This window comes from Octopus sinensis, linkage group LG19, assembly GCF_006345805.1.
Source record: "Octopus sinensis linkage group LG19, ASM634580v1, whole genome shotgun sequence".
Classification (NCBI taxonomy): Eukaryota; Metazoa; Mollusca; class Cephalopoda; order Octopoda; family Octopodidae; genus Octopus; species Octopus sinensis.
In genome coordinates, this window is record NC_043015.1 from 14685357 (window position 1) to 14706195 (window position 20839).

The following is a 20839-nucleotide window of genomic DNA, read 5'->3' on the forward strand; positions in this document are numbered from 1 at the left end:
TATCATTTCATTTGATGTTAATGTATCCCCAATAGCTATGATGATATTTGAAGACCAAAAAGAAAAAGTCTCATCAGTTATTATATTAGATCATTGAATGTTTTTACCTTGCTATGTTCCTTCTTTGGAAGTTTTCTGTTTGATGTCAGTTTGAAATCAAAGAGCTTTTGACAGTATTACACCTGATTATGGTATTTCATATACTTATCAAGTATTAATTGTAAATTGAATTATATCAGGCTTTTAAAATATTTTGTCACATTTCAGGATATATTTTCTTCTGTCAGTTTTAATATTCAATCTTTTATAATTCCTCTAATATCAACAATTCTAATAGAGTTTTTCTTATTCTTCTCATAAAAGGAAATCTTAAAAGAGAAAGAATTCTGATGAGTAATAAACAGTGTCACTTGATATAATACTAGTCCTTGTAAGATAACTTATGACAGAAGGTGACATTAACTACTATTATTGAATACAAGTTATTGAAAAACATTTCACTTGCGTCTGTTCTGTTAGAGTTGTTTTCTCAGTTGCAGAAGGTCAGGTTTGGAATGTTTTTAGTCCACAATTAAAATCTCAAGAAAACTTAAAAGAGCTGTTAATAAATATTTTTATTGATAATTAATAAATAAATAATCTTTTATTAATTAATGTTTATAAAACTTCATCCAAAAATAGATTGATAAAATATTCTTTTCTATTCTAGGCACAAGGCCCAAAATTTTTGGGGAGGGTGGGGGAAATCAATTAGATTGACTCCAGTACACAATTAGTACTTAATTTATCAACCCTGAAAGGATGAAAGGCAAAGTTGACCTCGGAATTTGAACTCAGAACATAAAGATAGATGAAATACCACTAAACATTTCACCTGGTGTGCTAACGTTTCTGCCAGAGGTTGATAAAATATTGTTTTATATTGTTGATATCAAAAGAATTTTATAAACTTTTGAGAGAACATGAATTAATTTTTTTTGGAACATTGTATCTCAAAGCACATAAAACTAGAAATCTTTCCAAAAGGGGTTTTTACATACTATTATTTAAAGCTTTATTGCTTTGAGATTCTCTATTCCAAAAAGAACTATTGCTTATATTATATAGGTAGAGCAAAAAATCCAAGCTGTGTCCTCTTTAAGTACATCCGCTTATTCCATTATTACAATCCGGAATGTAGTTATTGTCGTTGTTGTATTGATGTGAGGTACATATTAAAGTTGAAAATTCTGGAAATATTCTTTGCAGAATTATTATATAACAAAACAAGATTCTTGAAAATCTTTTGGTATTATTTATTCATTATTAAAGGTGGTGAGTTGGTAGAAATGTTAGCGCGCTGGGCGAAATCCTTAGTGGTACTGTCTTTATGTTCCGAGTTCAAATTCCACTGAGGTTGACTTTGCCTTTCATCCTTTCGGGATCAATAAATTAAGTACCAGTTGCACGATATAATTGACTGGCCCTCTCTCCAAAAATTTCGGGTCTTGTGCCTAGAGTAGAAAGGAGTCAGTAGCATGTTGGGCAATGCTTAGCAGCATTTCATCTGTTTTACATTCTGAGTTCAAATTCTGCCAAGGTTGAATTTGCCTTTCATTCTTTCCCATTCCCCAAAATTGCTGAATGAGTGAAAGAGATCAAATTATAGGTTGATGCTGGAGGCTTAAAGTATCATCTCTCTCTCTCTCTCTCTCTCTCTCTCTCTCTCTCTCTCTCTCTCTCTCTCTCCTCTCTATCTATCTATCTATCTCCAAAATTCTGAAGCTTCAACCCATTGGTTTTTCAAGACAACCATAACCAACCATCCTGACTACTGACAAAACATAAAAAATAACATATTGTTTCAAAGAGAAAGAATAAGAAAAGAGGAGGAGAGACAGTGGTAGCAGAAGGCCAAACAGCAGTAACCATTACCAACTCCAGCAACCACATGTAGCTGATACAATTGTGTATCCTACACACACTATTGAGGATTGGCTTCATTTGCCACTGGCATTAATGGTCCAAATGTTCTTCCAGGAGAAGAAATCAATCCTTAGATTCAAGGGACAAGCCAACAAGAAGATGGAATGAACAGGCTTAAATCCAAACACAACAATTGCTTCTGTGCATTGACAACAGTTGTTGATTGCTGAGTATTTCACATATATTTGAGGAGTCTTGAAATGTATGTTATAAGGTTATTTCTCAGATGATATTAAATATGTGTGTGTGTATAATTCTTTTTTGGAACATTGTATCTTAAAGCATATAAAGCTATAAATAGTAGCATGTAAATATATATTTATATATGGGAATGAAAACTCGACCCAATAAATGGTTAATTCAATAGCATTTACTTCTGAGATTAAGTAAGAAAAATGATAGTCATTTTATCATCTTCATAAGATCTTCATAAATATCCATATGGAAAATAATTGGCTCAATTTGCCTAGTTTAACACCACAACCTAGCTTTTGAATGCCTTTGGTGAAGTCCTCTTTGCTGGAAACATTCAGGCCAGTTTGACCTGGAGATAACTCTCTCCTTTCCTCTCTCCATTCTGCTCTTCTTCCCATGACTAAGTTATAATATAGATATATATTTCTGTTTTTATGTTTACTATTTTACATCTATTTTTTCTTTGAAAAGAATGTTTGTTTTTTATTTTGAGTTGGTACATAAACATTTCAAAACTAAATGCCCATTGTATGTATCACTAGCAGCTATTTCCACTTAGCCTTTACTTAACACTCATCATAGCAGCCTTTTCCAGATAGCTTTTCCTATTGTGGGTGCTGAAATATGTAGAATTAAGTGTGTCCTACCTAAAGAGAGGGGGGGGGGAGAAGAAAAAAGAAAAATCAGATGCAATAGATAAAATAGATTGTCTGATAGGTATTTCTGTGTGTGTATGTATGTAATTGTGTGTGTGTGTATGTGTGTGTGTGTATATATTTATATATATATGTATGTATGTATATATATGTGTGTATATATGTATGTATGTGTATGTATGTATATATGTATATGTATATATGTATATATATGTATGTATATATGTAAATAGGTATATATGTATGTATATAGGTGTATATATATGTGTGTGTGGATATAATTGTGCTTTATATACATTTATACATATATAACATAATGGTTGATATGTATGTATGTATGTATGCATTTTTGTATGTATGTATGATTACAATATTGATTTTTGTTTTTATTCAAATGGTTGATAATTGAATATAAACATTGAGTTGACAATAAAAAAGTAATGCTTAACTTATCTGTCTTCCAGAACATTCCTGTTGTAATAAAATAAGAGAGGATAGAATAAAAATAAGATATTGATTATGCAAAGGAAAGTGATCTGGGAAAGAGGGGAGATAGATAGATAGATAGATATATAGATAGATAGATAGATAGAGAGAGAGAGAGAGATTATACTTTAAGCCTCCGGCATCAACCTATAATTTGATCTCATTTACTCATCTGGTAGTTTAGCTCTTGCTTAGTTTTAAGGATGGAGATATAACTCTTAATTTGAAGAACAATGTTTATTATGATTTATACAGTTCTTACCTCTATTATTATGATATCATTATATAACTTGCATGGTCGTTTTTTTTTTATTATTAGAAATGTATCTTATAACAAACTGGAGAGCAATTATATATGACCTATAGCTTGTTAACTGGTCTTTCAGTCATACTTCTTATAGACTTATAGAGACTTGAAAATGTTTCAGGAGATAGTTACCATTATATGATGCTTAAACTACACTTCAACACAACTCATAAAAAAGAAGAAAAAAACAAACAAAACAAAAAGCAAGAACCTAAAAAAAAAAAAGGCTTTCTCCAGAGTGAAAATTCCCTCCCACTCGTTAGGGAAATGAAGAGATTGACTAAAATACTAGCAGCAGTTTGTAACATTGCTTGAACTAAAAATACATCATCTCCACAACAACATCATCAACAAAGGGCTGCAGAAAATATTCAGCACAGCCCAAACTCATTTACCAACAAACAGCATAACTGTTTCTTGATTCACTGATTGACCAAAACAGCACTCTCCACATTGATGCCAAAGATTCTACAATATTGCTCCATCTGCAAGAATCCTACTGAAGTTAACTGAAGCAGATCAATGAAGACAACACCTCAGTATATCCCTGACTAATTTCTGGTACATTTGTCATCATAACAGAAAAAATATATATCATATTTGATGGCATATATAACACACATAATTTTTAAAACAGTATCTCAAAAAAATTACCCTGGGTCCCATATGCAAAGTTGGATCTATATTGCATGCTTTAATGCACTAAAATTTTTTTTCTTGAAATTGTAATGTACCTAATAAGACTGTGCATCTTTTATACTATCAAATATGGTAAACACTACTTGGCAGTAGGTCCCAATCTCCTCTAACCCTAAAACTGGAAAAATTTGTGAGATTTATGGCCTATATATCAAACATTTACTATCTCGGTTTGTTATCTCAGTTTTCCAAAAACGGAAATCATTTACTTTCTGAAAACTAACAAATGATTTCTTTCAAGTACAGGCTCAGCTATTTCCTGATGAAGGAATATAATTTTGTTGAAAAATTGTTGAATACATATATATATATTCTGTTGTGTCTGGGGAGAGTCATTTTCTTTTTGTGCCTTATAATTTAACACATTCACCGGTAAAATTTCCACCTATTTCTTATTTTTATTTTCCTAAAATTTTCGTTGCGTCTTGCAACCTTTTTAATAGTCTAAAAGGTTGCAAGACACAATGAAAATTTTAGGAAAATAAAAATAAGAAATAAGTGGAAATTTTACCAGTGAGTGTGTAAAATTATAAGGCGCAAAAAGAAAATGACTCTCCCCAGACACAACAGAATATGCTTCAACACACGAACTCACATAAAGAATCTTGCAAACCAAATCCAAAAACGAAGTGCACACACACACACACACACACACACACTCACACACACACAAGGTGCATAAGATATTTGAAGACAGATTTATCTTTATAAGAAAAACAGATATATAATAACAGATAATAACTTTATTATCAAAAAGTGCTATGAAGATAAAAATAAATCTCCTTTTCTATAATGTTATTCAATAAAGTCAGTCACCTTTGGCTTCAATAACTGCTTCTAACTTTCAAATGATACCAGGAAATAATAAACCAACTACTGATTCCCAGATATCTTTCTGCCAACAACAACCCCTGCCTTCTCTAACAGACCATAGTGTCCCAAAAATTGACTTAAAATACTTCATCAAGTGGAGCTGTTGGGTTAGACATGGTTTGAGCCATTTAAATTTATATTTTTCTAGCAATGTATCTTAAAATTTAAAAAATTTTCATATTTGGATGGAAAGTCATCATCATCATGCTCATCCTCACCATCATCATCATTTAACATCCATGTTCCATGCTGTCATGTGTTGGATAGTTTGATAAGATCTGATGGGTCCAAGGACTGCATTGTGTTCTAGTGTCTGCTTTGGCATGGTTTTTATGGCTGGATGCCTTTCCTAACATCAACCACTGTACAGTATGTACTGAAAGCTTTTTTTAAATTTCTTTTGTGCTACCAGCTTTAGTGAGGTGCATGCAGCTTGCAAGATTGGAAAACCCAGATGGGGTGTGGTTTTATGCCAGAAAATGAGGAGTTAAAAGTATGATAGAAAAAATAGAATAGGTTTCTTGCTGTAAAACTATTCACACTTAGAAGAGAAAGTTGGAGTGATTGGTTGGAGCTGGAAGGATGTCCCATAAAGATGAGCATAAGTGAGTACAGATTGAAGATCTAAGAGTGTGGGTGGATGGAGGTTGCAAGAGTGTATGGGGGAGTGAAAGAGGTGGAATTTGGGTGATGGGAAGTGGGGCTAGTAGCAACTGTAAAGATTAGGTGGGGTTGAGGGGTGGATGTAGTGACTGGTGGATAAGGAGTGAGGAATGACCAATGATGCATGAGTTCGGGGGTAGGAAGGTACAGAAGAATGTGGTGGGGAAGGTGCAGTGGAATAGTAATGATGATACAGTAGACAGGAGAAGGATGAGAGAGAGAAAACCTGTGGATGGGTCAGCCAGCTGGCAGAAACGTTAGCTCACCAGGCGAAATACTTAGCGGTATTAAAGAAATAGGTATTTCGTCTGCCATTACGTTCTGAGTTCAAATTCCGTTGAGGTTGACTTTGCCTTTCATACTTTCGGGGTCGATAAATTAAGTACCAGTTACGCACTGGGGTCGATCTAATCAACTTAATCCCTTTGTCTGGCCTTGTTTGTCCCCTCTATGTTTAGCCCCTTGTGGGCAATAAAGAAATAAGAGTGACATGGGGTGGGGGAGAGATATAGAAGCAAGTATAGTGCATGAGGAAAGTGAGAGATGTTTGGTGAGTGGGGATGAAAGATAATTAGATGGCTCAGCTGTGGGTGGGTGATCAGTGTAAAATGTGAATAGAGAGAGAGAGAGCAGTATTAATGGATGAAGAATGGACAACAAGTGATGTAGTTCTGGGGAGCAAGAAAAATAAGTGGTAACAAGGGAGAGTTGCAGTTAGAGAGGTAATGGGTAGTGGTAAGGAATTTGAAGAAGTGATTGGGTAACAAGCTCATTTGTACATTTAACACTGAAATATTTTTTGTGTAAGTATAGATGTTGCCAAGTATTAAGAAGTTTGCTTCCCAACTACATGGTTCTAGGTTCAGTCCCACTGTGTCACACATTGGGCAAGTGTCTTCTACCAAAAGCACTTAGCCAACCAAAACTTTGTGAGTGGATTTGGTTGATAGAAACTGAAAGATGCCTGTCATGTGTGTGTGTGTGTGTCTCCTACTAACGCTTGGCAACCAGTGTTGGTTTGTTTTCATCCTTGTAACTTAGCAGTTTGGTAAAAAAGACATTGATAGAATTAGTACCAGGGTTTAAAACAAGAAAATTGCAGCAAGGCTGCTTGATATCAGAGCTAGTTTTTAAGTTATTGAATATCCCTGTAGTCACTATGTATGTGTGTACATTCAGTACGCAGTGTTCGTTACCTTATTCTAAGTATTTTTTCTTCTTCCATACTTTTTAGATTTGTGCTGACAAACCATCATATAACTTGTTTTATTCTCCTCTTCCTTTTTACTTTGACATGCACATTGCATTTTTATTCTTCTCTTCCATTTTAGGACTTCAGTGTGCACATGTGCATTGCATGTTCATAGTTCACTTTTCAGTTCTTATTCAAAACTATTTATATATTACAACCATCTCACAAATGTGCATTCATGAAAAGCGTTTTGTGTTCCGATGGTTGTGGGAAAAATAAGCACTGAGGTTCAATGCACTTGACTAAATCCTTCCAGGTAATATTCCAGTATAGCCATAGTCCAATGACTTGAAACCAGTAAAAGGACTGAGACAGCTCAAATGTTATACACTGCATAGCAAAACATTATCTAGCTGATGAGAAAAAAGATTTACTCACCAACATTCTACAGCCAACTACATATTGATGTATTGTTTCCTTCTTCCTCTCTCTTAAATGTATTTAATGGCCCTCCTTTTCCATCTGATATCCTTTCTTTTCCTCCCACTTATTGTCTCCATTGGTGCTTATCCTAAAACTTCTTGCTAAACATTTCCCCCAATATTTTCTCTCCAAAACTGCCATATTTCTTATCCATATATTTGCTATGGATGTTCAAGCTGAACATCAAAACACATTAATCTCATTAGTTTAGGAGGGCTCCTCCTTGGGATATCATCTACATATATATAAAAAGAGAAATTATTAGATTTAAACTAGCACCAGGCATTGATTAGCTCATTGTTCAGTTTCTTATATAGCAATTTGATATCACTTTCTCCAAGGAATGCTGTTGTATCATCAGCAGAATGGACCAGGTCTAAATTGATAGCTTTGTGCATATCATTTATGTAATTCTTAAGTAATTTTTGAATATTGAACTATAGGGTACACCATGAGATATAGCGGTTTCAAGAGATCAGAGGTTATCCAGCTATAGATGAGGCGTTTTATCTGCAACATAATTTTTATCTGTCATGCTCAGTATACGGTAACACTGTGAAGTTAAGGTTAGCATTTAATGATCTATATTAGCAGAAGTTTCTTTTTTCAGGTCTAGGAATATTACAGCAGCAATTTTACATTTATGCTATTTTATCTAGAAGCTGAAGAATAAGTATAGTAGCTGAGTTCCGTTTCTTGAAGCTGATATAAGATATTGAACAATAGGAAATATTTTGTTTGATTTGTAATATATTTTTGAAGCTTTGAAAAAAAACCCATGTGATTCAATAGATATTGAAGTTTTATTTCCCTCCACATTTTTAACATCAGAATAAGTTTAACATACTGCATATGTCAACAGGTATATGTTACAGTCTGAATATCATGATCAGTACTGGAACTGAAAAGAAACTGCTTTCTTTATGGTATTAAATGAAATGCTATGGCAATTATGGAAACCTAAGTGATGTTTTTCTCTATGTTGGCAAAGGAGGAATTGAACTATATGGCTATTTAATCATCTGCTTAGATCTGTTTGAAACATATTGAAAGGTCTTTAATCATTTATGGTTATTGCTTGTAGGATTTATATTTTTGTTTAAACCAACTCTACAGCGAAACTGTGTCAAGTTCAGTAACAAATATGTGAAGTAAGTTTCCATAACTTTGTGTCGAGCTCATTTATGACTCCATCAATGTATGGATATGTTATGTTTGAGATATGATTTCAAATCTAATTCACTACCAGTTCTGTAGTCTTGATTATTTAAGTTTATCTCTTTGCTTAGATAGCAAAGTGATCTGAAATTTCTACTACTAGTTATGTCAGATGAGTATTTACAGAGTAAAATGATAGTTTCATCTCCAAGAAAGTAATTTCATTCTCTACCATACTCTTTAAAAATTATATATATATAACTAGTCAGATTGCTATCTTTGTCTGCCTACATACACATGCAACTTGTGTAACAACTTTGTTTTACTTTCCACAATGTGGTTAAATTATATCAAGAAGTTATACTCTAAATTTCAGACTGTTCCCCCCTCCATACACAAACACATTCACACGTATGTTTGTATCATATGTACATGTATATAATGTGATAAAACCCTTGAGAGTTAGAAGACACTTTCACTTTAGTAAATGTATAATTCAGTTTGTCAGTGCACAATTTCTGTTGTTATATTGTTATATGTCTTTAGTTACTTATGTAAATAGCAACTTATATGTTTTATATTCTTCTTCTCTCTTGGTACAAAGCCTGAGTTTTCTAACATAGAAATAAAATTGATCTCAAAATATTTAATTACTCATTTTATTGAGTTAGAAAAGATTCATCCCAACTGGATTTAAATTTTGAACTTAGAAAAATAAACAATGATGACCTTTGATGTGTTTTAACAACCAACTCCAATCAGTTGGGATTCACAGTTTGAGCTGTGCTATTCATCCTTTTGATCATTGAATACAAAATGTGGCTCATGAGATCAGTGAAAAAATATGCAAGAGATACAGATATTATTAAAAATAATAATATTACTATCCAGCAAGAATAAAGCACCATAAACGGTAGAATTATAAATACAAAGCAGAGATGTAGTGAATATTTTGAAATTTCGGTTGTTAATGATACATTCAACTGAAGAGGACCATTCAGATTTGTGCCTACGCAGGTAATACAAAAGGTCTGAAACCTATATTCACCACCTGCAAATGTCTCTGCCTATAAACATTCAGTGAAGCTCAACATAGCACTGATAACTTACTGGCTGCTATTTCTAGCAATGATTATACATCATGTACATTTTGCTTTATATATATATATATGATGCTTCTTGATGTAGCTTCTGATGAATTGTGTATTCTTCTTCCCTTTCCTCCATTATTCTTGGAGGCTCTGTAAATGTCATTGGCACTACACTTTCTCCTCAGACTAATCTAAAGTCATAAAAATTGTTAAATGGCTCTACCTTTAGCCATAATCACCATCTTGTGTAGTTGAAAATATTGATAAATGTCAGCCGTGTTATATACACTTTTTATCAGATAAACATTTTGGGTAAATATCAATCTTTGCACAATAGTTTAAAACATGGTAAATAAGCCAGAATTGAAATGAAAAGGTCAAGAAAAATGCTATGCATAATAAATCTAAATAATAGAAAACAGAAAAATGTAGAAATATATTTTTGTCATTCGTTTTTTATTAAAGACTTGTAACTTTATGGTCTTTTCTTTCATTTTGCTAACCAGGCATAAAATCACTTGGTCTTATCATTTAACATACCTTACCACATCCACATATCCACCTACTCCTAGTTGTGCCAATTTAGTGGTTTTATGCAAGTTGCTTCTGGTTGGCTGCCATATAATAAGTCATGAATAACATAATATATGATATGATATATACAAAGGGGTGCTGAAAAGTTCATGGTTTTGGATAAAAGAAAATACAGGAGGATCAGTTAATTATAATTTTATTCAATATACTCTCCTCACAAATTCACACACTCATTGCAGCAGTCCTTCAGCTTTTCTAAGCCCTGTAAAAGAACTTGGAAGGTTGGGCCTCCACCCAGGCCTTTTGCGATACCCTTAAAGCCAGGAACTTTTCAGCACCCTTTTGTAATGTAATATATATAATATAATATATAACATAATATATAATATATAAAACTACACATGAGATGTAGATAAACATTTGTTTTGTTTTTGTTTTTAAAACTGAAGAACTGAATATGTTTTGAATATCTTTTGCAAGGGTGATGAGTTGACAGAATTGTTACTGCACTGGGCAAAATTCTTAGTAGCATTTTGTCTGTCTTTATGTTCTGTGTTCAAATTCCTTTGAGGTCAACTTTGACTTTCATCCTTTCGGGGTCAATAAAATAAGTACCATTTGGGTGCTGGGGGTCAATGTAATCAACTTTCAATTTACCCCCTCCCCTCAAATTGTTGGTCTTGTACCAAAATTTGAAACCAGTATCTTATCTTTTACTCATTCCAGTCATTGGTCTGCAGCCATGCTGGAGTATTGTCTTGAAGGGTTTAATCAAAACAGATCAACCCCAAGATTTATTTTTAAAGTTTAGTACTTATTCTGTCAGTATCTGCTAAATTATGGAGATAAAAACAAACCAATACCACTTATCAAAGAGTTGGGGACAAACTCAAAGACACTCACATATGACAGTTTCTGTCTACCAGATTCACTCACAAGACTTTGGTTGGCACAGGGCTATAGTAGAAGACACTTGTGCCATACAGTTGGATTGAACCTGGAACCATTTGGTCCCAAAAAGCATCTTAACCACACAGCCACTCCTGCACTTATATAAATAATTAAAAATGTATTATTAAATTCAATTTATGGCTTAGATGAGCACAGCTATAGGTATAGCTATGTAGTTAAGTTTATTTTGTAGCTATGTGGATCTGGGTTTAATCACATTTTGTGACACCCTCAGTGTCGTGTACAGTTGACTTGAATTGACTAATATCCTTGATGTGGAATTTAGTTGATGGAGATTGCAGAAGTCTATCATATGTGTGTGTTTGCATCTCTGTATATATTCACTGGTGTTCAGCTTCTGAATATCAAAGTGTAACCGTTTTAATGAATCTAGATCTATAAAATAAGTTCCAGACAGAAATATCTAGTGGTGGTGGTGGGGGTCACTATGAATGACTAAATCCATTTGAAGTTTATGCCCCGGTATGATTGCAATCCAACATCTGAAACCAGTCAAAGAATCTGAAATAGCTACTGAAAAGCCCAGTTAAGCAACTAATTACCTCAGTTACTTTTGATTTAGAGAAATATAATTGACAATAAATATAACAACTGTTGTCCACAACCAAAAAACAAAAACAAAAAGAACCAATTCCTTCTCAAAGACTATTAGAAGTGATTACAATATTAATGAGTGGGTTTCGTTAATTGAATTAATATACCCTGAGGCTGAATGAATGGATTTTATAATGAAATTCTTTATCTAAACAGAGTTATTAAATTTTCTTAATCTATTTTAATTATTTTCATTTAAACTTTGATAAAATCATTTTTAGGGAAGTAATTTTTAATTTTGTTTCATATTTGATAGTTTTACTAACTTTATTAGCATCAATGGTGTTGATTAGAATGTGGAAACGTATGAATACATCTGAAGTTGATTAAATACAGTAGTTTATTTTACAATGGGAAATGAACTAAACAATATATTTTACTGAATTATAAAATAATTAAAATGAATACCAGGTTCATCAATATAGATCTTTTTATTCAACAGACATAATGTAAAATTATGAACTGTTTTTTAAATTTGAATTCAGTTGAATATTTATTTTTACTTTACTACTCATATACATACATACACACACACACAAACACACATACACACATATATATATATTTAATCTTCCTTGCTTTTTTTCTTCAGTAAATTTTTGAATATCTTTCAATCAATATACTTGTAGAAAATGAAATTGGATTTTATTTAGTTTAAAGAAAATGTTCTTAATTCAAACCAAAGTAACCAATGTCTCTGATTTCATAAATAATAATTTGCTTTTTATTCCCCCCCCCCCCATGATCTACCCATCATGTCTGAACACAACTAGCTGGCATAGTACTATAGTTATCAGCACATACCATATTTTCCAGCATACAAATTGAATTTTTCAGACCAACATTTACAACCAAAAACAGAGGTTGACTTATACACCAAGACATCTTTTAAGAACCAAAAATTCCATGTGAAATGCAGTGGGATTTGGAGAGATAGTGATGATGTTTAAATGCTTACACTACATACAACGTTGACTTATATGCTGGAAAATACAGCAATACGCACCTGTAGCTATTTTATTTTGTTTACTTATGGACTAGAGCTGTTCAGTCTTTTCTCTCTGCTTCTTGGGTCAGTGAAGAAGTCATTGTTTGACTCATTCATGTTGATGCAGTACTTTGTCTGGGACTCATTTTATCAATCTCTGTCTATTGAATAGCTGAGTTTATACTGAGATATGTCTTTCTTTACATACACACACACACACACACACACACACACACACACACACAACACACACACACACACACACATACACACATATATATATATTTAATCTTCCTTGCTTTTTTTCTTCAGTAAATTTTTGAATATCTTTCAATCAATATACTTGTAGAAAATGAAATTGGATTTTATTTAGTTTAAAGAAAATGTTCTTAATTCAAACAAAGTAACCAATGTCTCTGATTTCATAAATAATAATTTGCTTTTTATTCCCCCCCCCCCCATGATCTACCCATCATGTCTGAACACAACTAGCTGGCATAGTACTATAGTTATCAGCACATACCATATTTTCCAGCATACAAATTGAATTTTTCAGACCAACATTTACAACCAAAAACAGAGGTTGACTTATACACCAAGACATCTTTTAAGAACCAAAAATTCCATGTGAAATGCAGTGGGATTTGGAGAGATAGTGATGATGTTTAAATGCTTACACTACATACAACGTTGACTTATATGCTGGAAAATACAGCAATACGCACCTGTAGCTATTTTATTTTGTTTACTTATGGACTAGAGCTGTTCAGTCTTTTCTCTCTGCTTCTTGGGTCAGTGAAGAAGTCATTGTTTGACTCATTCATGTTGATGCAGTACTTTGTCTGGGACTCATTTTATCAATCTCTGTCTATTGAATAGCTGAGTTTATACTGAGATATGTCTTTCTTTACATACACACACACACACACACACACACACACACACACACACACACACACACACACACACACACACACACACATACATGCATACATACATACACTTGCGTCAGAAATTAATTAGCACTTCTCAAATTTCTACATTAAATAGGTTAAATCAATTAACCTATGAGCTGTTCAAAACGTCTTACGCGATGAGAAAACTTAGTATGGTGTGATTTCGGTCCTTGCGAGGCGCTACCTATATCTATTAAACAAAGGAAGATTTGTCTGCATCCGCACTCCAAGTTGTTGTTGCACTGCTATGTCAACATCATAAGGCTGTAGACTCTCAAACTGCTCTGCAAACAAAGTTACGTCATCGTTCTGCGCAACAGTGAACTCACAACAAAGCAATAGTTCGAGATATGGCCACTAGGTGACAGCACATACCTTGAGTGAAGAGCAAATCAAGGGTGCTAATTAATTTCTGACTGTAGTGTATATACATACATACATATATACATACAATGGGCTATTGCACGATTTTCATCTATCAAATCTCATTTACATGATATTGGTTAACTCAAGGCTGTGATAGAAATCTATGCCCTAGATGTAAGATGCTGTGCAATAGAATTGAACCAGGCAACATGTGGTTGTAAAGTGAGATTCTTTCCCATAATTGTGTTGGCTTACTATATATTTGTTTCTTAATTTTTTTTTCTAAAACATTTCAGAAAATGTTTACTGGTTAATCTACATTTGATTTCCTTGCTGAGATGAAATCCATTTATATACATATTATTTCCATAATGATGACTTGTGTGTTTCAGATTTTCATTTTACTAGAAACAAGCTAGTAATTTATTGACTGCATTAAGACTATAAAGAATTACGATCAATCTGGTGTTATTCAATGATTTCAATTTTTATATTGTTGCTTTTATAAAAATCTTCATGAAGATGTTTTATAAAGAAAGATCTGTAATTTTCTCAAAGAATTGACTTTCATTTTATTTATTTACTTTTTTTTTTACATAAACTGGAAGATGATAAAAGTCGCTTAGCAATGAAAGTTCAGGGTGAAATATTTATTTGATATTTTGGTTTTAAGAAACTCTAATTATGAACAGAAAAAATGTTTTTCAAAAGGGTCAGTGAGCTGTGAATAATACTGAAGATTGTTATGTCATGTGGAGAGACACACTGACTTACAAGGATATTGAAGCTCTGATATATTTAAATTATGTAATAAATCTATAACAAATTGAGGAGCTCATGACTATTATTAATCTATGGTTGTGGATGCCTTATACATATTGTTTCTTTAATGCATTAAGTTATTGATCAGGTGACTGTCGTTGCTGAAAGATAAAGATCTTAACATAAATATTAATAACAACTGTCTGCATGTGTAGGTTTGTGAATAGAGCATTGCTACTACTCTGCAATTCTGAATTTGGCCTAAAACTATGTACATTTTCAGGAATATGATATCTTATGATGATGTCAGATCAAACCAATTACAATATTCTGTAAATGTAAATGATGTGTGTATATATATATATGTATATATATATATATATATATGTATATATATAATCTCTGTGATGAGATTAACAGTCTGAAAAATTATTATCTTAGTAGCAATAACTCAGAACATTAGACATTTAAAAAAAAAAAAAAAAAGACAATGTCTGTGTATATTTGAAATCTTAAAATACTAAATTTATCTTCTGAAAATTCTTTCATTTCTCAAAAGTTTTTACATTCAACTTCAGTAATAGTTTCTGATCTAGGCACAAGGTCAGCAGTTTTGATGAGAAGCGGGGTAGGTCAAAATCATTGCCCCCTGTACATGACTCGTATTCTATTTTATTGACTAGTTGACTATGGTAGGATTTGAACTAAGAAATCAGATCATAAAGAGCCGAAAGAAATACTGCAGATTACTTTTTCCAATGCTCTAATTATTTTTCCAGCTTGTGCTGCTGTGGTTAAACAATCAATTTTAATATTTATAGTTTAATTTCTCTCTCTCTCTTTTTCTTCATAAGCTTAATGGAATATCAATAGCTTTAATTTTCTCTTTCGTTCTAATCATGAATTTCTCTTCTCATTGTTGTTTAGTCCCAGGTCAATTCTGACTGAACAGATCTTATGATCAAAGGCATTCAAACCATAACCATTGGGTCTTTAATTTAATTGTCTACAACTACATTGACTGATGTGCCCCTGCCTTTTCAAGATGGCAGTGTGCAATTTGAGGAAGATTTGACTGGTATTTCTAGCAGATTGAGTGACTAACCTGTAGTTTAAGGAGTTGACTGTTCACAACTATTAGACATACATTTCAGATTAATCTTTCTCACTCTTAATTAAAGGCTTCTTTAACAATATGGTAGGAATTCTTGATTTCTTAGGGAACAAATTATTAAAATTCTATTATTTCTTGTAGAATCTGTACAGTAAATTACTACAGTGCTATCCTCTTCTCTCTCCACTTGTTATTGGATATATTTATCACCTTACATCAAGAATATTTGGCACATATAAAAAATGGCAGAATTTATGGAGGTAATCGAACATGGTAGATAATTCCTAGTTTACTTAAGATTGATTACTATATTACTCTCTTTTTACTCTTTACTCTTTTACTTGTTTCAGTCATTTGACTGTGGCCATGCTGGAGCACCACCTTTGGTCGAGCAAATCGACCCCAGGACTTATTCTTTGTAAACCTAGTACTTATTCTATTGTTCTCTTTTGCTGAACCGCCAAGTTACGGGGACGTAAACACACCAGCATCAGTTGTCAAGCGATGTTGAGGGGAAAAACACAGACACACAAACATACACACACACACACATATATATACATACATATATATATATATATATATATATATATATGTATACACAACAGGACTCTTTCAGTTTCCGTCTACCAAATCCACTCACAAGGCTTCGGTCGGCTCGAAGCTATAGTAGAAGATACTTGCCCAAGGTGCCATGCAGTGGGACTGAACCTGGAACCATGTGGTTCGTAAGCAAGCTACTTACCACACAGCCACTCTTATGCCTATTAGGAAACTTAAATCAAACTTCTTATTGAAATCATGTTATTTCTCTTATACTCTGTGGAAATAAATATACAATTCAAAAGACCACTTCAAATTTTTAACACTGTATCCTTTTAAATATGTTCAGACATTCAAGTTATTAATTATCCTTAATCTCTACCTTTGTTGGAAGAATTCAGTTAGGACTTCCATCAGAAATGTATTGCATGATCTCATCGTGTTTTTTCCCTATACATGTATGAATGAGTTAATATCTAATAACAAAGGAATTTTCTTTAATTTAGTGATTTAAATTACGGAACGTAATGTTAAGTAGTTACATAGTAAATAACAATTATTCTTTATTTTATATTCTAGTCATATGCTAGGAATTTCTCTTCAGGAAACCTTTATGATAATGCATCTGATATAAACAGGATCTTGTATTTAAAGTAAAGTCATCAGTCTACTTACTGAACTTATTGTTAGCTTGACACTGTCTTCATGTGATCACATTTGTAGGATTAATTATAGATGGAAGATTGAAAATAGAACAAATGTTTTGAATTTTAGCTATTAAGAATGTTATTATTGAATGGTGAAGAATACCCTTTTATTTCTGATTAATATTTTCATGCAGAATGCTGAAAACCTGCTACAGACCTCAGTTCTTATTTCTTCTGTAAAAATGATCAATATTCATTATGTTATATTCTACAACATCTTGCCTGCATATCCATTTTTGTCTATGAGCTCTTTTCATCTCCACTGCCTAAATTGTCATATAAACAAAAAATTCCATTAGTATGTGTGAGTTTAGTGTTTTGCTTGATGCATTCTTGGAATCAATGATAAAGAATGAATTTTGTTGTAACAACAAATAACATAAGAAACTGTATTGTGTTAAGGTTTTCTCAAATTTGTTGTTATTTGAGAAGTCAGAAATTATGTCATGAAATATATGGCTTCCATGCCAGAAGGAACAATACCACAACATACATAATAATCAATTTTCATTTATTCATTTGAAGGCTGTTATATAAGACTGTCTCACAGATGTAAAGACAAATATAATATGCAAGTGATAAAAATGCTCATGAAGTAGTGCTAAAAATAAATGAATGATAAAACAAAATGTGTTGTATGAAATATGACACCTTAACTTTACTGTCTTATATTAATATCAGGTCAGTTTTACTGTTCAGTACATGAATGGGGATTTTTAACTTTAAGAAATGGTCACAAAAATATATGGGAGGGTATAGTAGATTAAAGTGACCCCTAATGCATTACTGGTAATTATTTCATTGACTTCAAAAGGATAAAATGTGAAGCTGGTCAAAACAAGATTTGAACCAAGAATGTAAGCATATGAGAATAAGCACTATGCTACATTCTGGTAATTTTATCACTTTCCCACCTGCTCAATAGATCTACTATTGAGTGCACAACAAGAGATAGACATTTTTGAATTATATATAATATTATAATGAAATATCAAATAGTATGAGCAGAGAATATAAACAAAGCTAGTTTACAGAGATACAATAACATCATTTAAAAGCAAATGACATAAAAAATCAGCTTTGTTATGAACGCTTAAATTTGTTAGTAAATGTTATGTCCATGTTGCAAAGATTCAGTCTATTAGCAAAAGAAGAGTTTAAATGGTTTTTGCTGGTATAGTTCAAGAGTGGAGAGCCATTTCAGTATCAAGAGCAAATTGCAAGATTTAGTGGGGCGTGGCATATCTGTTTGGAGTAAAATAACAAATCCTTAATTTTACAAATTAATAGATTTTTTTAATCTTTTGTTTGTTTTGATCATTGGACAGTGGCCATGTTGAAGCACCACCTTGAAGAATTTAGTTGAACAAAATGAACCCAGATCTTATTTTTTAAGCCTGGTACCTTATTTCTTAAGCCCCCTTTTTGCCAAACTGCTAAGTTACATGGACATAAACAAGCCAACATCCTGGTTGTCAAGCAACAGTGGGTTGATACACATACACACACACACACCCTTTCTCCATCCATCCATTTCTCTTTCCTCTGTCTCTCTGTGTCTATCTATCTACCAAATTTATTTCACTTACAGGACATTGGTTGAGCTGGGTCTATAGTATAAGACACTTGCCCAAGGTGCTATGCAGAGGAACTGAACTTGAAACCATATGGTTACAATGAAAAGCTTGTTAACCATGCAGCCATGCTTGCACCTGTATGCAACTTAGATTAAAATATTGGAAGAATCTTTGGCGAAGTGCTTAGCGTTAGTTTGTCTGTCTTTACGTTCTGAGTTCAAATTCCACCTAGGTTGACTTTGCCTTTCATCCTTTCAGGGTTGATAAATTAAGTACCAGTTGTGTACTGAGATCGATCTAATCGTTTGGCTCTGTCCTCCAAAATGTTGAGCCTTGTGCCTAGAGTAGAAATTGTCTTTATGTACTGAGTTGAAATTCCTCTGATGTCAACTTTGCCTTTCATCCTATTGGGGTTGATGAAATAAGTACCATTTGAGCAATAGGGTTGATTTAATCAACTGGCCGTCACCTCAAATTTTCAGACCTTGTACCTATGGTAGAAAGAATTAAAATTCTGTTTTGGTCTCAAGGGAGAAACTGTTTTTATCATATGGACTATTTTTAGAGATTTAATCAAACAGGCAATTTTCATTTTAAATGAGGTTGAAATGTTGTCTATTATAGTAGAACCACTGGAGTAGTTGTTTTTTTTTTTTTACTTTGTTTTAAACAAGGATGTTAAACAGGATTGTTAATTTCTGCCTCTTCTCCAATGAATGTGTATCAATTTTTTTATGTCTGGTTGTGCAACAGTTAATGTAACTGTTGTCATTTAGAAAATAACAAATGTCAATTTGAACTTGATCTGTATCTGTAAATAAAGCATTTCCAAATAATGATTGAAAAAAAAAAAGGAGAAAACACATTAATATTCTTGTTTACTAGTGATAACTACCAACATTCTTCTAAAAATGAATTATTTATTTTGTCAGACGGGTGAAGTTTATAAAAAAGAATAATGCCTTCTTATCAACTATTCATAACCGATGCACCTAAAACTGATATTATGTTGCATGTCAATTGAATTTAAAACTGGTCTGTAGTTGCATGACATATGGATTTAAAAACTAGTTTGGTGCTGTATGACAATATAGACCTAAAAATAAATAGTGCATAAACAAATGAATTCAGTTAAAGTAATCACAATATAAGAAAACATTAACATTTATTAGAAATCAAAAGTTTTTATTGGGTTCGATTTCCAATTATTGCCATGTTTTATTTGATATTGAACACAATGCAGAAAGATACAGCAAGCTCTTCTATCTAATGTCATTATTTGTATGAATGAGGGTTGGGGCATCAGAATTGGTAGAGCATGAGATAAATTTTGTTTTCGTATTTGATTTGCAAAGGCCTTGATGTGAACTTCTGTGTTGAAACAAGTTTTATTGTATCTTGGGAGTGTCATTATATCAATAAAAACACCCCACACTGGTTATATTTCACTTCTTTTATTATTATTTGTTATTTCATTTCACCAATTAACAAATTGATTGTGTGATTAATTGTTCTGTCAATCAACTAATCAGCTAGGCTCATCAGAGTTCACTCATTGCCATTCATGACCTCATCAATAACACAGTGATTAGTTAACTGATTACATTCATTAATAAGCACAAGCATGGCTGTGTGTAAGAAGCTTGCTTCCCAACCACATGGTTCTAGGTTTAGTCCCACTTTGTGCCACCTTGAGCAAGTATCTTCTACTATAGCCTCAGTTTGACCAAAGCCTTGCGAGTGGATATGGTAGATAGAAACTCAAAGAAGCCTGTCATATATGTGTGTGTGCATGTGTGTGGGTTTGTCCCCCACTACTGCTTGACAACCAGTGTTGGTGTGTTTACATCCCTGTAATTTAACGGTTCAGAAAGAGATCTATAGAATAGATCTATGAAGATATCTATAGAATAAGTATTAGATTAAAAAGAAAATGTCCTGGGGTCAATTTGTTTCAC

General features: G+C 32.7%; 1 protein-coding gene and 1 long non-coding RNA gene across 2 annotated transcripts in view; both read left to right on the plus strand.

Annotated features, from left to right (window-relative positions):
- LOC115222207 (cyclic AMP receptor-like protein A) overlaps nucleotides 1-20839 on the plus strand; it is a 265857-nt gene that overhangs the window by 47478 nt on the left and 197540 nt on the right. The window lies entirely within an intron of this gene.
- Nucleotides 1308-19190, plus strand: LOC118767192. The gene is made up of 3 exons (XR_005003096.1): nucleotides 1308-1358; nucleotides 6144-6186; nucleotides 19114-19190. It is a non-coding gene; the product is annotated as an uncharacterized LOC118767192 (long non-coding RNA).